The 16,023-nt window shown below is 44.2% G+C and overlaps 1 pseudogene; it reads left to right on the top strand.

Annotated features, from left to right (window-relative positions):
* Positions 1 to 9,771: 9,771 nt before the first annotated feature.
* On the top strand, positions 9,772 to 10,288 carry LOC132494758 (oligosaccharyltransferase complex subunit OSTC-like; annotated as a pseudogene).
* Positions 10,289 to 16,023: the final 5,735 nt, after the last annotated feature.

Raw genomic sequence — 16,023 nt, 5'->3', positions numbered from 1 at the left:
ACAAATAAGAAAACGGAGGGTCAGAAATGCTTAGTAACTTGCCCCAAGTTAACACAGCCAGGAAGGGACGGAGCAAGGATTAGAGCAAGTCTGTCTGACTCCTCAATCCACCTTTTCACCCACATGATGGAGTGAGGATTCTCTCAAAGAGCCCCCAACACATACACTGGGCACCACCAAGAGACCTTTGTAGTGCTTATCGGTTCCTTGGAATCTTCATAACAGCCTAGCAAATACCAAGGGTCTTCTTCATGGAGATTTGCACTGAGTTCCTTGTAACCACTCCTCTCCCCCACCCTGTCTCCCACCCCCATAACCTTTTATTTGGAAAACTTTAAACCTGGAGAAAAGTTGAAAGAGTAGGACAATGAACATGAGTATACCCTTCATACTAGCAAATGTATATATATACACTCATATATGTATTCACACATTAGGGGTTTAGGGTTTTTCTGTGTTTTGCTTGTTTTGCTAACCTATTTGAAAATAATTTGCAGACTCCTAAATATTTTGGCATGCTTCTGTTAAGGAGAAAGATTCTCTTCCATAGTCACAACACCATTATCACACCCAATCAATTAACATATACTTAACGGTTAATATATAGTCTATACTCAAATTCTCTAATTGGTTCAGGAATGTCCTTTTATAGCTATTTTTGTTTTTTGATCCAGGATCTAACTGAGTTATCTTTTCTCTTTGCTCTTCTGTAACCTAAAACAGTTTGACTTTTTTTACTTTTTCATGATACTGACATTTTGGAGTTCCGAAAATTTTCTTGTAGGGTGTCCCACATTCTGGATCTCTCTGTTTTTCGCTTGTATTTTTTCACCAAGAGTAGTACATAGGTGTCATTGTGTATCTCCTGCTGTATTGTATCAGGAGGCATAGAATGTCAGTTTGTCCCATTATTGGTGATATTATTATGTTTGATTACTTGGTGTGTTGGGCAGCCTCAAAGATGGTTCCCAATGGTTCCTACCTCTTGGTATTCACCCTGTGTGTCCCCCTCACCTTGACTGTGATCTGGATTTAGTGGCTCACTTCTAAAGACGAGACTATGGCAGGAGATATGGAATGTCCCTTCTGAAATTAGGTTATAGAAAGACTGTGGTTTTCATTTGGGGAGCTCTCTCTGTTTGCATCACTTGCCCTGCAGGAAGTTAGCTACTGTGTGTGTGTGTGTGTGTGTGTGTATGTGTGTGTGTGTGTGTGTGTGTGTGTGTGTGTGTGTTTTGAGGTGGCCATATGGAGAGGCCCACAGGAGTGATCTTGGAAGTGAATCTTCAGAGGCCTGCCACCTGAGTGATATAATCGGCTATCATAATTTCTTTCTGGTAGCCACACTGTCCCAAATTGGTAGAAGTTCCTTCAAGCTGAGGTCTGTATCCTTTTGACAGGTTTCCATCAGTCTTTGAGCACTTTCTTACTTTCTGGCTCACTTTTTATTTTCCCTGCCCCAGACCTGGAATCAGCCATCTCTCCAAGGTTTCTTTTAGTGGAGAATGGCATTCAGAAACTGGACTCTGGTCCCTAGGTTTGCTCATTGTTACTAGGATATCATTGCTTATAGACCTTTTAGTGGACAGAGGTAGGAAATGCATTTCTTCTAAAATAAATGTCCTCCAATTCAAATCCAGCTCTGTAGGGTTCTTCCTCACCTTCCCATTCCAAATTTGTGTCTCTCTTCCTCCACAGTGAGAACCCTGGTTCAACAGCAGTATATTTAGTCATTTACTCTGTCCTACAACATACTCAAAATAGTTTCAGAATTACTATCCCAATACCATTTCCAACAAGAAGACTTTTAAGAAAAATTCAAGACGTTGCAGTTCTATTTGTTCTTAGAATGTCTCCCACTAAAGGTGTACAGAGGACAGTATTCACAAATCATTGAAATTGACTCTGTATGGGTGGGGCTCCATACTGATCTGATAGGCAGTTAGGTTTCTTTGTTTCTATTTGCATTTAGTTTCAGGATTTGCTTCTTCAAATCTTTTTTTTTTAAATTTATTTGTTTTATTTACTTATTTTTGGCTGCGTTGGGTCTTTGTTGCTGCACACGGGCTTTCTCTAGTTGCGGTGAGCAGGGGCTACTCTTCGTTGCGGTGTGCGGGTTTCCGTTGCAGTGGCTTCTCTTGTTGCAGAGCATGGGCTCTAGGTGCCCAGGCTTCAGGAGTTGTGGCTCACGGGCTCTGGAACGCAGGCTCAGTAGTTGTGGTGCACGGGCTTAGTTGCTCCGCAACATGTGGGATCTTCCTGGAGCAGGGCTTGGACCCATGTCCCCTGCACTGGCAGGCGGATTCTTAACTGCTGCGCCACCAGGGAAGCCCTTCAAATCTTTTAAAATTTTATATTTTTTATAAAAGTTTATAAAACTTTTACATGGTTCAAAAGTCAAAACTCTCTATAAGTATACTCAGAAGTCTTCCTTCCTTTTTTATCCTTCCACTCCATTCCTATCCATCCACTGTAAGCAACCATTTTTTTATTAGTTTCTGATTTATTTTTCCTGTGTTTCTTTTTCTTATACAAAAAGTAACCTACTAAATCCACTCTCTAGCACCTTGATTTTTTTTTCTTTTTTTGCGGTACGCGGGCCTCTCACCGCCGTGGCCTCTCCCGTTGCGGAGCACAGGCTCCAGACGCGCAGGCCCAGCGGCCATGGCTCACGGGCCCAGCCGCACCACAGCATGTGGGATCCTCCCGGACTGGGGCACGAACCCGTGTCCCCTGCATCGGCAGGCGGACTCTCAACCACTGCGCCACCAGGAAAGCCCGCACCTTGATATTTTTACTTAATATATCTTAGAAGTCACCACATGTTAATTCATCGAAATATTTCTCTTTTTCAGCTTTATAGTACTCCACTGTGTGAATTCATCATAGTTTATTCAGTTAGTATTTACCTAACAGATAAGCATTTAAGTTGTTTCTAATATTTTGTTATTATAAATAATGTCTCAGTGAATTTATAAATATATTGTTTTATGTTTGGGGAAGTGTACTTTCAGGGTGAATTTCTGGAATTAGGATTGCTGGGTCAAAGGGTGAACGCATATGTAGTCTTCTAGATATTCCAGATTACCTCCTTAGGGGTTGTACCATTTTGCAGTCCCACCAACCGTTATGAGAATCCCCTTTTTCTTACAGCCTCGACAACAGAGTGTATTACCAAACTTTTGAATTTTTGACAATTTGATAAAGGCTAGTATCTTACTGTAGTTCAGATATGCATCTGTATCATTACGAGTGAAACTGAACATCTTTTCATATTTTTAAGGTCCATTTACATATTTTTTATGTGTGTAAACTGTCTATCCACATTTTTGCCCTATTTTCTATCAAGTCTTAGCCTTTTTTTCCCAATATTTAAATGTTCCTTATATTCCTAATATTGCAGACTAGCCTGTATCTATGATAAATGTTACAGAGCTTTTCTCTCAGTTTGCTTTTATTTTGTTTTTGCCATGCAGCAGGTTTTTTTAAATGTTGAATTTATTAATATTTTCTTTTTTGTATCTGGATATTTTACTTTTCATTAGAAAGCGTTAATTTGGGAGTTCGGCTGGGCTTGGACTAGGTTTCCGTAATGTCAGTATTGTGTCTCCCTTTTGTGAGTCACCATGGTGAGACCTCTTTCCCCTTTTGTCGAGAAGATGGGGTCTGTGAGCCTAGACAGTCTGATTAGTTTTTCATCTGTTTCTCTCTCAGGAGTTCCACATCCCTCCTTTACCCGAGGAACCCGGGTTGGGGATAGTCGCTTAGCTCTCATTGGGAGGGGTGGATGCTACGTGGGAGAGAAAGCTGCCTCACATTTTCTCTCTCAACTGGAGGAGCAGGTACCCATAGCTGCCCTTGGATTGCGTGGGGTCTGAGTCAGAGAAAGACTTTTCCCACACCCAGGGTATAAATAAGTCCACCGTATTTTCTTCTAATACTTGTGTGGTTTCATCTTTTACATTTATATTTCTGGTCCATTTGGCGTTTATCCTGGTGGATGGTAAGAGGTATGGGTCCAATTTTCTGATAGACAAGGTGCCCCTGGAGAGCTGAGGGAGAGGGCGGCGGTGGCGGTGCGGGGAATAAGCGGCCATCCTTATGGTCTTGGCCACTAGGTGGCGCTCCGCTAGACCCATTTCTGCGGGACTGTAGGAGGAAAGGATGTAAGTCTTCAGAAGAAACAAGAAATGACTGGTTAGGTTTCATTGGCCAAGAGGAAGCCTCTAGTGGGAAGTTCCCCTCCATCCACACAACCTTGACTTCTATAGGCAGCTCCGTGCTTCTTTCCTCATGTTAAAAAGTATCATTTCCTCCAAGTCTCTGTTTCCCAGCAGGAAGACTATGTGGGCCAAGAGTGTGTGTGCATTGCCTTCTCGGTATCTTCAGGCCCTGGGGTGAGGCAGTGGGCAGAGAGGTCACGATGGCCCCTGCCCTGCCCTGTACTTCTCTGGGAGCCTGGGCCTGGGAGTGACAAGACCTTGGTTCCTGCCCAAAGCCACTGCCAACTGGCACTATTATCACAAGCATGCCGCTTAGCCTCCTATTCCTCAGTGTCCTCATCTGTAAAATGGGGTAACAATGCCTTCCCTACCTGTGTGCCAAGGATGTCAGTGGGATAAAATGATATAAGTGGAAATGGGTGTGCAAAGTAAAAAACACTGTACAAATGCATTTTTACTATCATTATGGTTATATCTTATCATATATGGATTTATCCCTCTGGAAGAAATTATGGTCAAAAGAATTTGAGTGATAAGCTACTTTGCTATATACGGTGACTTTTCCACGTGTCCTCTCATGGAAGTGACACAGCCTTAATGAGAAAATGGACAAGGTTAGCTTAAAAAGAACTGCCGAAGTAGAAACCCTAGAAGAGGTCCACGATGAGCTTTCCTAAGGGTCCCTAAACCCCCTGAAATTGTGTACGGAATTGCATACCTGTGTATTTTTCACAGCTTGTATCAGATTGATAAAGGAGTTCTTAGTTGAAAAATGGTTAAGAACCACCTGAAAAAAAAGAGCCACGCTGGCCCCAGGGCCCTCTCCTCATTTGGCTCTGGAAGGGCTGAACTGGTTCTAGCTCCTTCCTCAGCCCTAGATTGGATCTTGTAGCTACTGGTCTCACTTCCTAGTGGAGCTGGTCTGGAGAGAAGGAGAAAAGAGATGTAGGAAGGGTCTAGAAGAGGTCTGAAGTGTCTAGAAAGCAAGGATGAAACCCTAAGGCAGTGTGGGTCCAGGGGCAGCTCAGCAAATAGGTCAGAAAACAATTTTGTCTTGCAAAACTTGTCATGCCACAACGGTGTTCCCTCTGTTCCTGAAATGAGCCAAGGTCATGCCCATCTTGGGGCCTTTTGCAGAGGCATTTTTGATTACCTAGAATGTTCTTGCCCTGGGTCTTCTCCGGACTGGCTGCTTCATATCATCCAGGTCTCAGCTGGAATATCACTTCCTCAGAAAAGGAATCACAATTGCCCCCAACTGGGTAGGTGATTCCTACCCAATCACACAATTCCCCCAGCCCAAATTATCTTCCAAGAGCAACCATCACCATGTGGAATCATCTTTTTTATTTGCTTACTTGTTTGTTGTCTGCATTACCAGCCCCCCCACCCAGCAGAGTGAAAATGTGATTGGGGCAGAAACATGTTATTCCCAGAGCCTGCAACAGTATCTGACGTAGGGAAGCACTCAACACACACTTGATACGTGAGTGGATAAGTGGACACGTGCTGTATAAAAGAACCGTGTTCTCATTAGAAAGGGCTGCATCAGCATCTTTGGCTCTTCCTCTTTCCTTGGTGTCAATGCCAAAGTCGTCAGGTCCTGCCTGTGTGTTCTTCTTCTGAGAAATGCCTCACAGCTGTCTGTCTGTCCTCTCCTACTCCCCAACCCCCCATAGCCACCGCTTGCTTACCCTGTCTCTCTCTCCCTGTGGCCAGACTTTCCTGAAACACAGGTGTCCCTGTCCCAGCTCTGCATCCTCCTTCCTTGCTACTATTCACCCCCCAACTCCTGCGATAGCCAACCTCCTCAGGTATCCTCCTTGACATTTTGGGGGCTGTACTAAAGTGTCTTTCCCACAGTAACTCCAGGCCCTGCTTTTCTAGCCAACAGATCTTGCCTTTCTCATTAGTGGAGCCCAAGCGTGGTGGTGTAGGCAGCACCTTGGTAATCCCTGGAGAAGACATAAGTGTCTGCCTCTGAGGTGCACAGGGCTTCTGAAGGTAGCAGGATGGGTGGGTGTGTGAGAAGGGGCGGGAGCTGGGGCAATAGCCAGAGAGAGATTTCTGAGGATGTCTCAGAAGCAGACAGAAAAGGGCCCCCCACAGGGCAGGCCTGGGACCCCTAGACAGCTCTTGGGGAGCCTGTGGGCAGAGATGCTGGAGCGGGCCTTCCACAAATCAGTCAAGCCCTTGGAAGGCCTGGAATGGAGCTGCACCCAGGTGATGAGATGGCCTTGTCCCTGCCTGTTTTGCAGCTATAGAGAGCCATCCAAGGGTGGGCAGGCGGTTGTGTAATACTTAAGAGGGGAGAAAGCAAACCCAGTGAGACAGGAGATCTTGGCTTTGGTGACGGAACAAACACTGACCACAGTTGATGATGTGGCCCTTCTCTCCATCTACAGCTATTGCTTGCCCCTCAGAAGAGCCCACACCGGAACTGAGGTGGGAAAACTTTACATAAGGTAGCAATGTTTAGAGACCTTTCTTATGAAAGACACTCTATTTCCTGTGAGTTACTGCCATGAAGAATATTTATTTTTAATATCAAGTGTCTAAATTCATGTACCCTCTAGAGGTCATTTCATCTTGTACTGCGTGCTATCTCAGCAGAAAAAATGCTTTCCCCAAATGTGTCAGTTCTATTTTTAAAAAGGTTCAGTGACCTATTTCTGTTATTCTCACAGACACCGAAAGAACAGCAGAGTCTATTTAGGCTCAGCTCTGTCATCAAAAAGTTACCCCTGCCAGGTGTTGCCTACAGAGGCACCATCTTGCTTTGCAGTAAAGAAGCATAAATAAATAAGAGAGTATTGTCAGAGTGAGATCATGGGAGCGTAAACACACACACATACACACACTTCTCCATTTTTGAACAATGTAATGATGAGTACAGTCCAACCTTAGCCAAACTCACATTAGGAGATTGCTTAAGAGTCAACTATTTACTGGACAAAGAACTTGAAAAGACAGTTTACAAAAGAGGAACTACAGTTCATCAACTAACACATGGAAAAATGGTTAACTCCTCGAGTCAAAAAGGAAATGAAAATTCTTAATAATGCCACTTTCCAACACTAACTTACGGTGTGAGAAGTCAGGATAGCAGTTACCCTTAGGTGGGGTAGAGGAGGGTGAACGGGGCACAGCAGGGGCTTCTGGGCTTCTGGGCTTCTGGTAATGTTCAGTTTCGTGATCGGGGCGCTGGTTACTTAGGGGGTGTTCACTTTGTGAACATTCACTCCTGATTTGTATACTTCTCTGAATGTATGATAAACCACGTTATAAAGTTTACATAAGAAATAAGCTCACTTTCTACCTATTAAGTTAGCAGAAGAAAAAAAATTAGTGATAATAGCCATGCAGTTGAAGCCATCAGGTAGCTGGAATTTTCATGTATTGCTAGAGGCAGTGTACATTAATACAGTCCTCTCTGGGGAACAATTCAGCAATATGGATTTGAACTCTTAGAAATATTCATATTTGTTAACTCAATAATTCCACTTCTGAGATCTATCTTAAGAAACAATCCTAAGTGTCAAAAAAGGTTTAAATTGCAATACCACTGAAAATAACAAAAAACCATGTATAATAGCAAAACATTGAAAGCAATTTAAATGTTTGACTATAGGGCAATGGTTAAGAAAACTTTGCTAAATCCCATGATGACATTTTATGTACCCTTACAGTAAACTGAAGTGAGTAATGACAGAAGGAAACACAATACAGTAAGTAGGAAAAGCAGGATATGAAATAGTAGGCACAATTACAACTACATTTAAAAAAAAAAAAAGGAACAACACTTTGCAGAGAAAATCACCAGAAGATAAAAAAGTGAGCAATGCTTGTGTTTGGCTAACAGGTCCAGGTGGGTAAAATTTCTTTAATGTACTTTCCCATGTTATCCAAATTTTATTTAATGAGGCTATATTACTTTGGTAAAGGAGGGAATGGTTTAAAAGCCAGCCTTGTGCCTTCCACTCAGTTTCAGAAGGTGCTGCCCTCTGTTTCCCCCGGGTCCCCTACACCCCTGCCAGTCTGTGTTTAGGTGCCTAATGTCACCATTCTGGGTGGAATGGAACCAGCACTGAAAACTGTCACCTCTGGGGAGAGCATAAAGCCAACTGTCCTTTCTGTCCTGGCTGTTGAGGGCTTGTCTCTGATGACCCATGTATTCCCTAAGTTTATCACCAGGGCTACAAATGTGCCAAGGTCTTACTAAAACCCTTGAAATCTGGAGGAGCGGGGGTGGGGAAAGCATGGACTCAAAAAGATAAGAAGAAAAGTGCAAAATTAAAATTTACAGATTTTTATTGCAGTGGCTACTCTCCCTGAGAGTAGGGACCACTTTGTAAAGATCTTTGTTAACCTTGTGAATGCTCCAGAGCGTTGAGGATTAAATGAGTGAATGACAGGATGGGAGAGAGGGAGTGGAAAAGACAGACAAGGATTGGAGAAGGTGGGGGGTTGGTGGTGTGGAGTTGGAGGCGAGGGCAGTCTGAAACAGGTTTGGATTGAGTGGACTGCGAGACAGGTGCTTAGTCCACAGGAATACTCCAGTCTGGAGGGCGGGCGAGGGGCTGGGATAGAGAAATCAGGTGGTGGCCACCAACATATATGGGGAGGGAGGGAATTGAAGCCACTGCTATGGTTGCGAAGAGGCCACGTAGGAAGTTTGGGCAGAGAGAGCCTGGGAAACCTCAGCACTCATGGGGTGGGCAGGAACGTGATAAAGAGAGCAGGGGCTGTGAAGTCTGAGTGGTTCCAGCAGAAAGAGGAAGAAAGCTGTAGCAGGAGGCATGAAGCCCAGGCGGGAGGCCAGTTACAGTGCTGAGCACTCGTGTGGGTTGACTGTGCGCCAGGCCCCAGCCCTGTGCTTTGTGTGGATTATCTCAAGTGAGCTGCAGGACAATGTAAGGATAAACCCCTTTTTATAGATGTGTGAACTGAGGCACAGATAGGCTGAGTTGCCCAAAGACGTAGAGGAAGGAAGTGAAGACTCAGGGACTCCACTCCAGACTCCATCACAACGCCGGATTACCTCCAAGTGCAAGTGGGGCTGGAAGAGTGTCCCTAGGAGATGGTATTAGAAAGGCTCAGAGCAGTGTCTGTGATGAGGGCCCCGGCCAAACTGCAGGGGAACTGGTGAGTCAGCGATGGATCAAGGAGACAGCAAGAGACTGTATAATGAAGGGTTGCCTGCAATTTCACGAATGTATTTGTTATCAAGAAGCAATTGCCAGGCTTCCCTGGTGGCACAGTGGTTGAGAGTCCGCCTGCCGATGCAGGGGACGCGGGTTCGTGCCCCAGTCCGGGAAGATCCCACATGCCGCGGAGCGGCTGGGCCCGTGAGCCATGGCCGCTGAGCCTGCGCGTCCAGGGCCTGTGCTCCGCAACGGGAGAGGCCACAACAGTGAGGGGCCCGCGTACCGCAAAAAAAAAAAAAAAAGAAGAAGCAATTGCCAGTTAATACGTTTATAATTTTAATGTCTTTTAAAAATTATCTTAGCTGGTTTTGGGTGGTGTGTAGGGTTTGAGAGCTGCTTCTGCTGCCAAAAACATGGAGACTTTGTCCTGAGTCCCATGCTAAGTACTCCGATGTCCCAACTTGAGCTAAAGAAGCCACCCTGGGTTCCTGGCCACGGCGGCCTGCGCGCTGGTATTTGACGTCTCATCACCAGAGGATTAATTGATGACATCACTGTGGAACCTCCCAGTGTTGGCTCCGTGACTGATGAATATGGGCCTCGGAGGCCTGCAGCTTTCTTGGCCTACAGAGCAAATGGACAATATACTGTGAAGGACCGCAGACAGCTTCCTGTTTACAATGGGAGGTTTAGGTTTCATAATCCTGGGCCGATCCAATGCAACAGACATTCCAAAACTCAATAGATTTCTTGTTCTATTCGTTGGATTTGTGTCCTATTGAGTTTTCCATGGATAGAGTATTCATGAGAATGAAACTGCCGGGCTATCTGAATGTTAGCCTGCCTTTTGAGAAGAAATCAGTGGATAATGGATTTGCTCCTGTTAATGAAGTTTTAAAGGCTGTATCAATCCTCTAACATGAAATGTGGGAAAGAATGAAAAGCAGCAGAAAAAGAAGCATCTGTGAAAAGACAGGAAGCATTAAAGCTTGGACTAGTATGCTTTCTGCGTATGGAAGAGATAAGCTTATCACAGTATTTTTGTCCTGCTGACCTATGGTGACGTACTGACGATGTTAACTGGCATGTTCTTCTTAGTTTTTTGTTTCTTAAAGAAAATATGCTCCATTTCTACAACTATGCTACTAAATACAATGATCTTTCTTACAACGCCCTTAACGTTTTTTGGAGATGCCATTTCTGATTTTCAGAAATTAAGGTAAAATCAGGAAGCAAGATCCCATATTCTGAGAACCCTGGATGGCTGATCAACTTTACCTATGGTGCTTTGCCTTTAAACAGTGTGTGGTAGTACATGACGTCAGACGTGTATTTAAGACTGTTTCCTCAACAGTAAGAAAGGAGCAGAAATAATTTTTTTCGAATTAAAAAAAAAATTACCTCTGAACATATCAATGAAAACTGAAGCACCTCTCCATCGCTTTGCTGTCTCCTTCCTTAATGCAGAATTGGCCACAACGAACACTGCGGGCCTTTCTGTTCAATATTCGACATTATGGATTTTCCTACATTTCCTTTGTCTACAGACACTCTTCCAGAGCCATATGGCCTGTAGAACCACCTAGAAAGTGAAGAGGAAGCAGGGGCCCTCCATCCCTCCTGGAGACTGGGTGGCCCTGCCTGGGGGCCTTCGCGCTAGATGTGCCCATTGCCTAGAACCCTCCCTTGTGGTGTCTCCCTAGCTAACTTCTCTCCTCCCTCGAGTCTTCCACCATCGCAGTAAGACCTACTGTGACCATCCTGTAATACTGCAGCTGGCCCCCTGCCCCCAAAGTGCAGGGGCTCCTATCTCCCTTTCCCTGCTCTATTTTGTTCTTTTTTTTCCATAGCAACTGTCACTAGCAACTGTCCATAGCAACTGTCATAGCCACTAAGCAAGTAATACTACTTATGCATTATCTTTAGTGTTTGCTGCACATTTCCCCCCTGACTACTCTATGGCAAGCTCCTCGAAGGCAGGCATCTTTGTTTTGTTCTCTGACTTATTCCAGGTGCCTAGAGCACTTGTGGGCATCTAGCAGGCCCTCCATTCATATTTTTGGAATAAAAACAAGGGAGTTCTCCCAGGTGGCTGTGACTCCTTCATAAAACAGGAAGGGCTTTTGCCAAGCCTTGGAAGATGGGCAGGCTTTCCATAGGAGAAACAGGGAAGACAACCAGGGAGGGGAGCAACATGAGCAAAAATGCTGGAAGATAGGAGCAAGGAAGTCATTTGGGAAGCAGTGAGTAGACCGATTTGGTGGTACCCAGGGTGTGTGACATCAAGTACCAGGATAAGAAGTGTGGATTTTCTTTCATAGACAATGGGAGGGAAGTGAAGGACTATGGAACGGGTTCTGAGCAGGGAAGGTACTTGTTGCCAGTAATATTTTAGGAAGATGAATCTGGAGGTGGAGTGCCTTTGGGTGGGAGTGGCCCCTTCCGGGAGATTTTCCTAGATCCCCACCCCCTGTGTGCCCCACCTCATGAGCACTCTCCATCAGTCTGAGGATTTTCTGTGCCCCCATTTTCTTTGTGTTCTCACTGCTCCATACTAAGCAGAATCAGAATCTGAAGGTGTGGTGCACAATCTTAGATTTGGAGAGAGGCAGCTTTAGCTCTGCCTACTCTCCTTTCTCTAGATGAAACTGGGGGAGCCATTACCCATGGCCTCTGGTTAGAAATGGCATGCAGCACTTGGAATCCTTCCTCCTGCTTCTCCACCTTCAAATTCATGCCATGGTCCCCAAGAGGGATGAGTGAAGGCTTTGAGATTTCCCTAAGCAACACTGAAATTCCAAAGGAGGAAAGGCATGGAAGACCTTTGCCTGGTACATCAAGAACATGGACAAATTTAGAGCTGGAGACTTGTGTTACAATTGCAAGTCAAGCTCCAAGAGGGGTAACCAGCCTATTAGCGCAGGCACCTGGAAACTGACTTTTCTGCCATCTCTCCAAACACACACACACACGCATGCATGCACACACATGTGTGCATGCTCTCACATACACACATCTACCGGGCCATAGAAAGATCAAGGCCAACTGCAAAGCACCCATTCCCCAAGACTCCTAATTTATATTGGGAGCTAGCTATAAAGCTCCTCCTGGCCCCCAGCCTTCCCTTGCAATGATAAAGAGCATGTCATATCACACTAAATGTGACACTTAATCAAAACCCATCTTCTTTAACAAATCCTTAACGTCCAGCACAGGAGAGTCACCAAGGCCAAGGGACGAGACAGGGAGCCGACTCAGGTAGCACATGCTTTGATCAAGATGATACAGATTTCCTTTTATTTCACTTTCATCAGAGTTGTAAAATTCCAGATCTGTCCCCTTTTTGATTTGACAACAGCACATTTCAGTAGAGGTTGACACCAAAAAAAGACCACGACTTGTTCTCTCTTCAACTGGGAGTAGGCGATAATTTCTCTGAATCCTCTTCAGTAATGATCGCCAGAGCTTCTGATCCTCCCATAAGCAAGTTTTGCAGGGAATGTGGTTAAACTGAAGCGCAAACCTGGCTGGCATCTGGTTCCTTTCTTAAGTGGTATCTAAATACCCTTAATCTATCGGCCCTGGAAAAGACCTCCCCTTCTCTGCTTCCTTCCCTCGGTCTTTTTTTCTGAGACTTAAATCCTCAAGTGAATTCTTTCGCCAGATTTCTGGGGCAGGAAATTTACTTCCCTGCCACTCAGTATGTTAGAAATTTCTGGGGCTCCAGCAACCGTTCATTTCTATAGCATGGTCCATGGCTTTTCTCATGACCTATGTGGGATTTTGTTTTTAAATTATTTAATCACTAGCTAGTTCCCAATAGAACATATTTCCATCTGTTCAATAGACAGAATCCTAATTATGGATGATGTAGGTGTTATGAAACAGAAAGATTTACTTCTGCTTCTGACAAACTTTCCATCTTGAGTTATGATGACATAATAGTAATAGTAATGGTAGCATGTGACAGGTGGCTACAAGAATTCCAAAGCACAGATCGTTCATGCATCCAGTAAGTATTAAGCATCTACCATGTGGCAGACCCTGTTCTAGACACTGGGATACTGCTCTGTACAAAATGGACAACAATTCCTGCCTGCAAGGTGCTTACATTCTAGTTGGGGCTGGGCTGAAAATGGGGCAACATTTTCAACTTTTGTATATTTGGCTTTGAATGGCTTACAACTTTATCCATTGGCCTTCCCCAATCACCTTTTGTAGATTGAATTTGGACTTCCATGTACCCACCGACAAGTGAAATGTCTGAGCTATTGCATGATGTCACACCAGCCCCGTTTGTGTACTGTCAGTACCCTTATTATTCACTAAAAATGAGCAGAAATTTGAAAAACAAAGTGTGTAAGTTCTCGTGAACTTATTATAATTGAGACAAAGATGGAAACCACTAGAAAGGAAAAAAGGAAAATGAGAGAACCTATTTAAAATGTTGTAGGAGTATCACATATTGAGTCTCACAAAGTAGAATTAGGATTTTTCAAATGTATTTTTTGTTTCTGTGAGAGTAGTCTTCCTTATAACATGTGTTAGCAACAGCTTGGGCAGGTTCTCGGCAACAGCACTCTCTAGGCACCACCTCTACACGGACAGGACTTTTTCTACTCAGGAGGGCTGGGTCTGGGGCAGGGACCGAGAAAGGACCAGGCGTGGCCCGGCACCAGGAAAATGCAATTACCTTTTACTCAGGACTTAAAGGAAAATAGAATATCCAGTATATTTCAGAGCAGGAGGAAAAAGATGGTTTTCTAGAAAGGACTGCATTTCAGCAAGAAAGAGGAGATCAGAAACTAGCAAAGAATCATCTCCTTCCCAAGACCAGATTAAGGCTAAAGATTGTAGACTAACCTGGAATGGGAAGGTAGAAGCTGGGAAGGTGGCAAGGGCCAGAGCTAGGAGGAGAATAAGTGTCACGCCTGCTTTGACTCTTCTAAGTAGAGGCCTCACCCCCCTTGCCCCTGGAGGAGAGGAGACGGGCAGAAGATTATTCCTGAATACAAGTCTGTGAGGGAGTCGGCGCAGGATGACGTCAGCACACTGATGGGACAGTGTGGAATGTTGGGAGTGAGGGCAGCAAGAGCCATCTGAAGCTGGAACAACCAGAACTTCACTTTGTGGTTCCAGTGGCTTATGATCTGTGTCCTACTTTCCCTCCTGCAGGCCCCAGACTGCTCATGTAGCAATGCAGCACACACGGAAGGAAACCTCAGCCCTAAAAGCCAGCAGGAGCTGGAGCGAAGGAGGCTGCATTTGTCCTGGGAGACAAGCTCCCTCCACTTCTGACCAGGCAGACGAGCTGGGAGGTATGCTACAACCCCTGGTCAAAGCTTATAAGGGTCATCTTCCACTGGCTCCTCTCTGTCATCTCCCCATTATACCTGAGACCTGACTCCTGGTTTGACCATCAGATTAAGAAACTTAGTGCAGAATTCAGCCACCATCAAGGTTGGTAAACAGGTGTTTGGTTCTGTGAGTTGTTGCGATAAAATAGTCTCTATTTTAAACTTTTTATTATAAGAAAATTTTCAACATACATAAAAGTACAAAGAATCTCAAGTTGTACACCTTAAACTTACACAATGTAATATTTCAATTACATCTCAATTCTAAAAATTAATTTAAAAAATACAATTTAAAGAAACTGCTCTTCCACCATATGATAGACTACTATGCAGCCATTAAAAACTTAAAAACCATTTTACTAAAAAAAAAAAAAAAAAAAGACTCCCATATACCCATCATCTAAATTTAAACATTAACACCTTGCTATATGCTATAGACTGAATGTTTGTGTCCCATCCCAAGCCATGTGTTGAAACCTAATCCCCACTGTGATGATATTAGGAGGTGGGGCCTTTGGGAGGTGATTAGGTCATGAGGGTGGAGCCCTCATGAATGGGATTAGTGCCCTTATAAAAGAGAACCCAGGGAACTCCCTCACCTCTTCCACAATGTGAGGTTAAGTGAGAGGACAGTCATTTATAAAGCAGGAAGAGGGCTCCCACCAGACACCAAATCTGCCAGCACCTTGATCTTAGACTTTCAGCATCCAGAACTATGAGACATAAATGCTTATAATCCATTTATATCTTATAAATGCTTATAATCCAATTTCAGCCTCCAGAACTATGAGATAAAAACATTTATATGAGGGCTTCCCTGGTGGTGCAGTGGTTGAGAGTATGCCTGCCAATGCAGGGGACATGGGTTCATGCCCCAGTCTGGGAAGATCCCATATGCGTGGAGTGGCTGGGCCCATGAGCCATGGCCGTTGAGCCTGCACGTCCGGAGCCTGTGCTCCGCAACGGGAGAGGCCACAACAGTGAGAGGCCCACATACCGCAAAAAAGAAAAAAAAAAAAAACACATTTATATGAGATATAAATGTTTATAATCCACTCAGTCTATGGTATTTGCTACAGCAGTCCAAATGGACTAAAATGCCAATTTGCTTCATCAGTTTTTTCTTTCCTTAAGTATTTAAAAATAAATCCCAGACATTGTATTTCACCCCTGAATATGCAGTATAGGCTTTTGAAGAGATGAGGACATTTACTTATAGAATAACCATAGCACCATTATCACACATATCAAAATTAACAATAAATTCTTAAATATTTTCTAATACCCAGTCCAAAT

This window comes from Mesoplodon densirostris, chromosome 8, assembly GCF_025265405.1.
Source record: "Mesoplodon densirostris isolate mMesDen1 chromosome 8, mMesDen1 primary haplotype, whole genome shotgun sequence".
Classification (NCBI taxonomy): Eukaryota; Metazoa; Chordata; class Mammalia; order Artiodactyla; family Ziphiidae; genus Mesoplodon; species Mesoplodon densirostris.
Note: the sequence above shows the minus strand (reverse complement) of the source record. Positions and strands in the feature narration are given on the sequence as shown.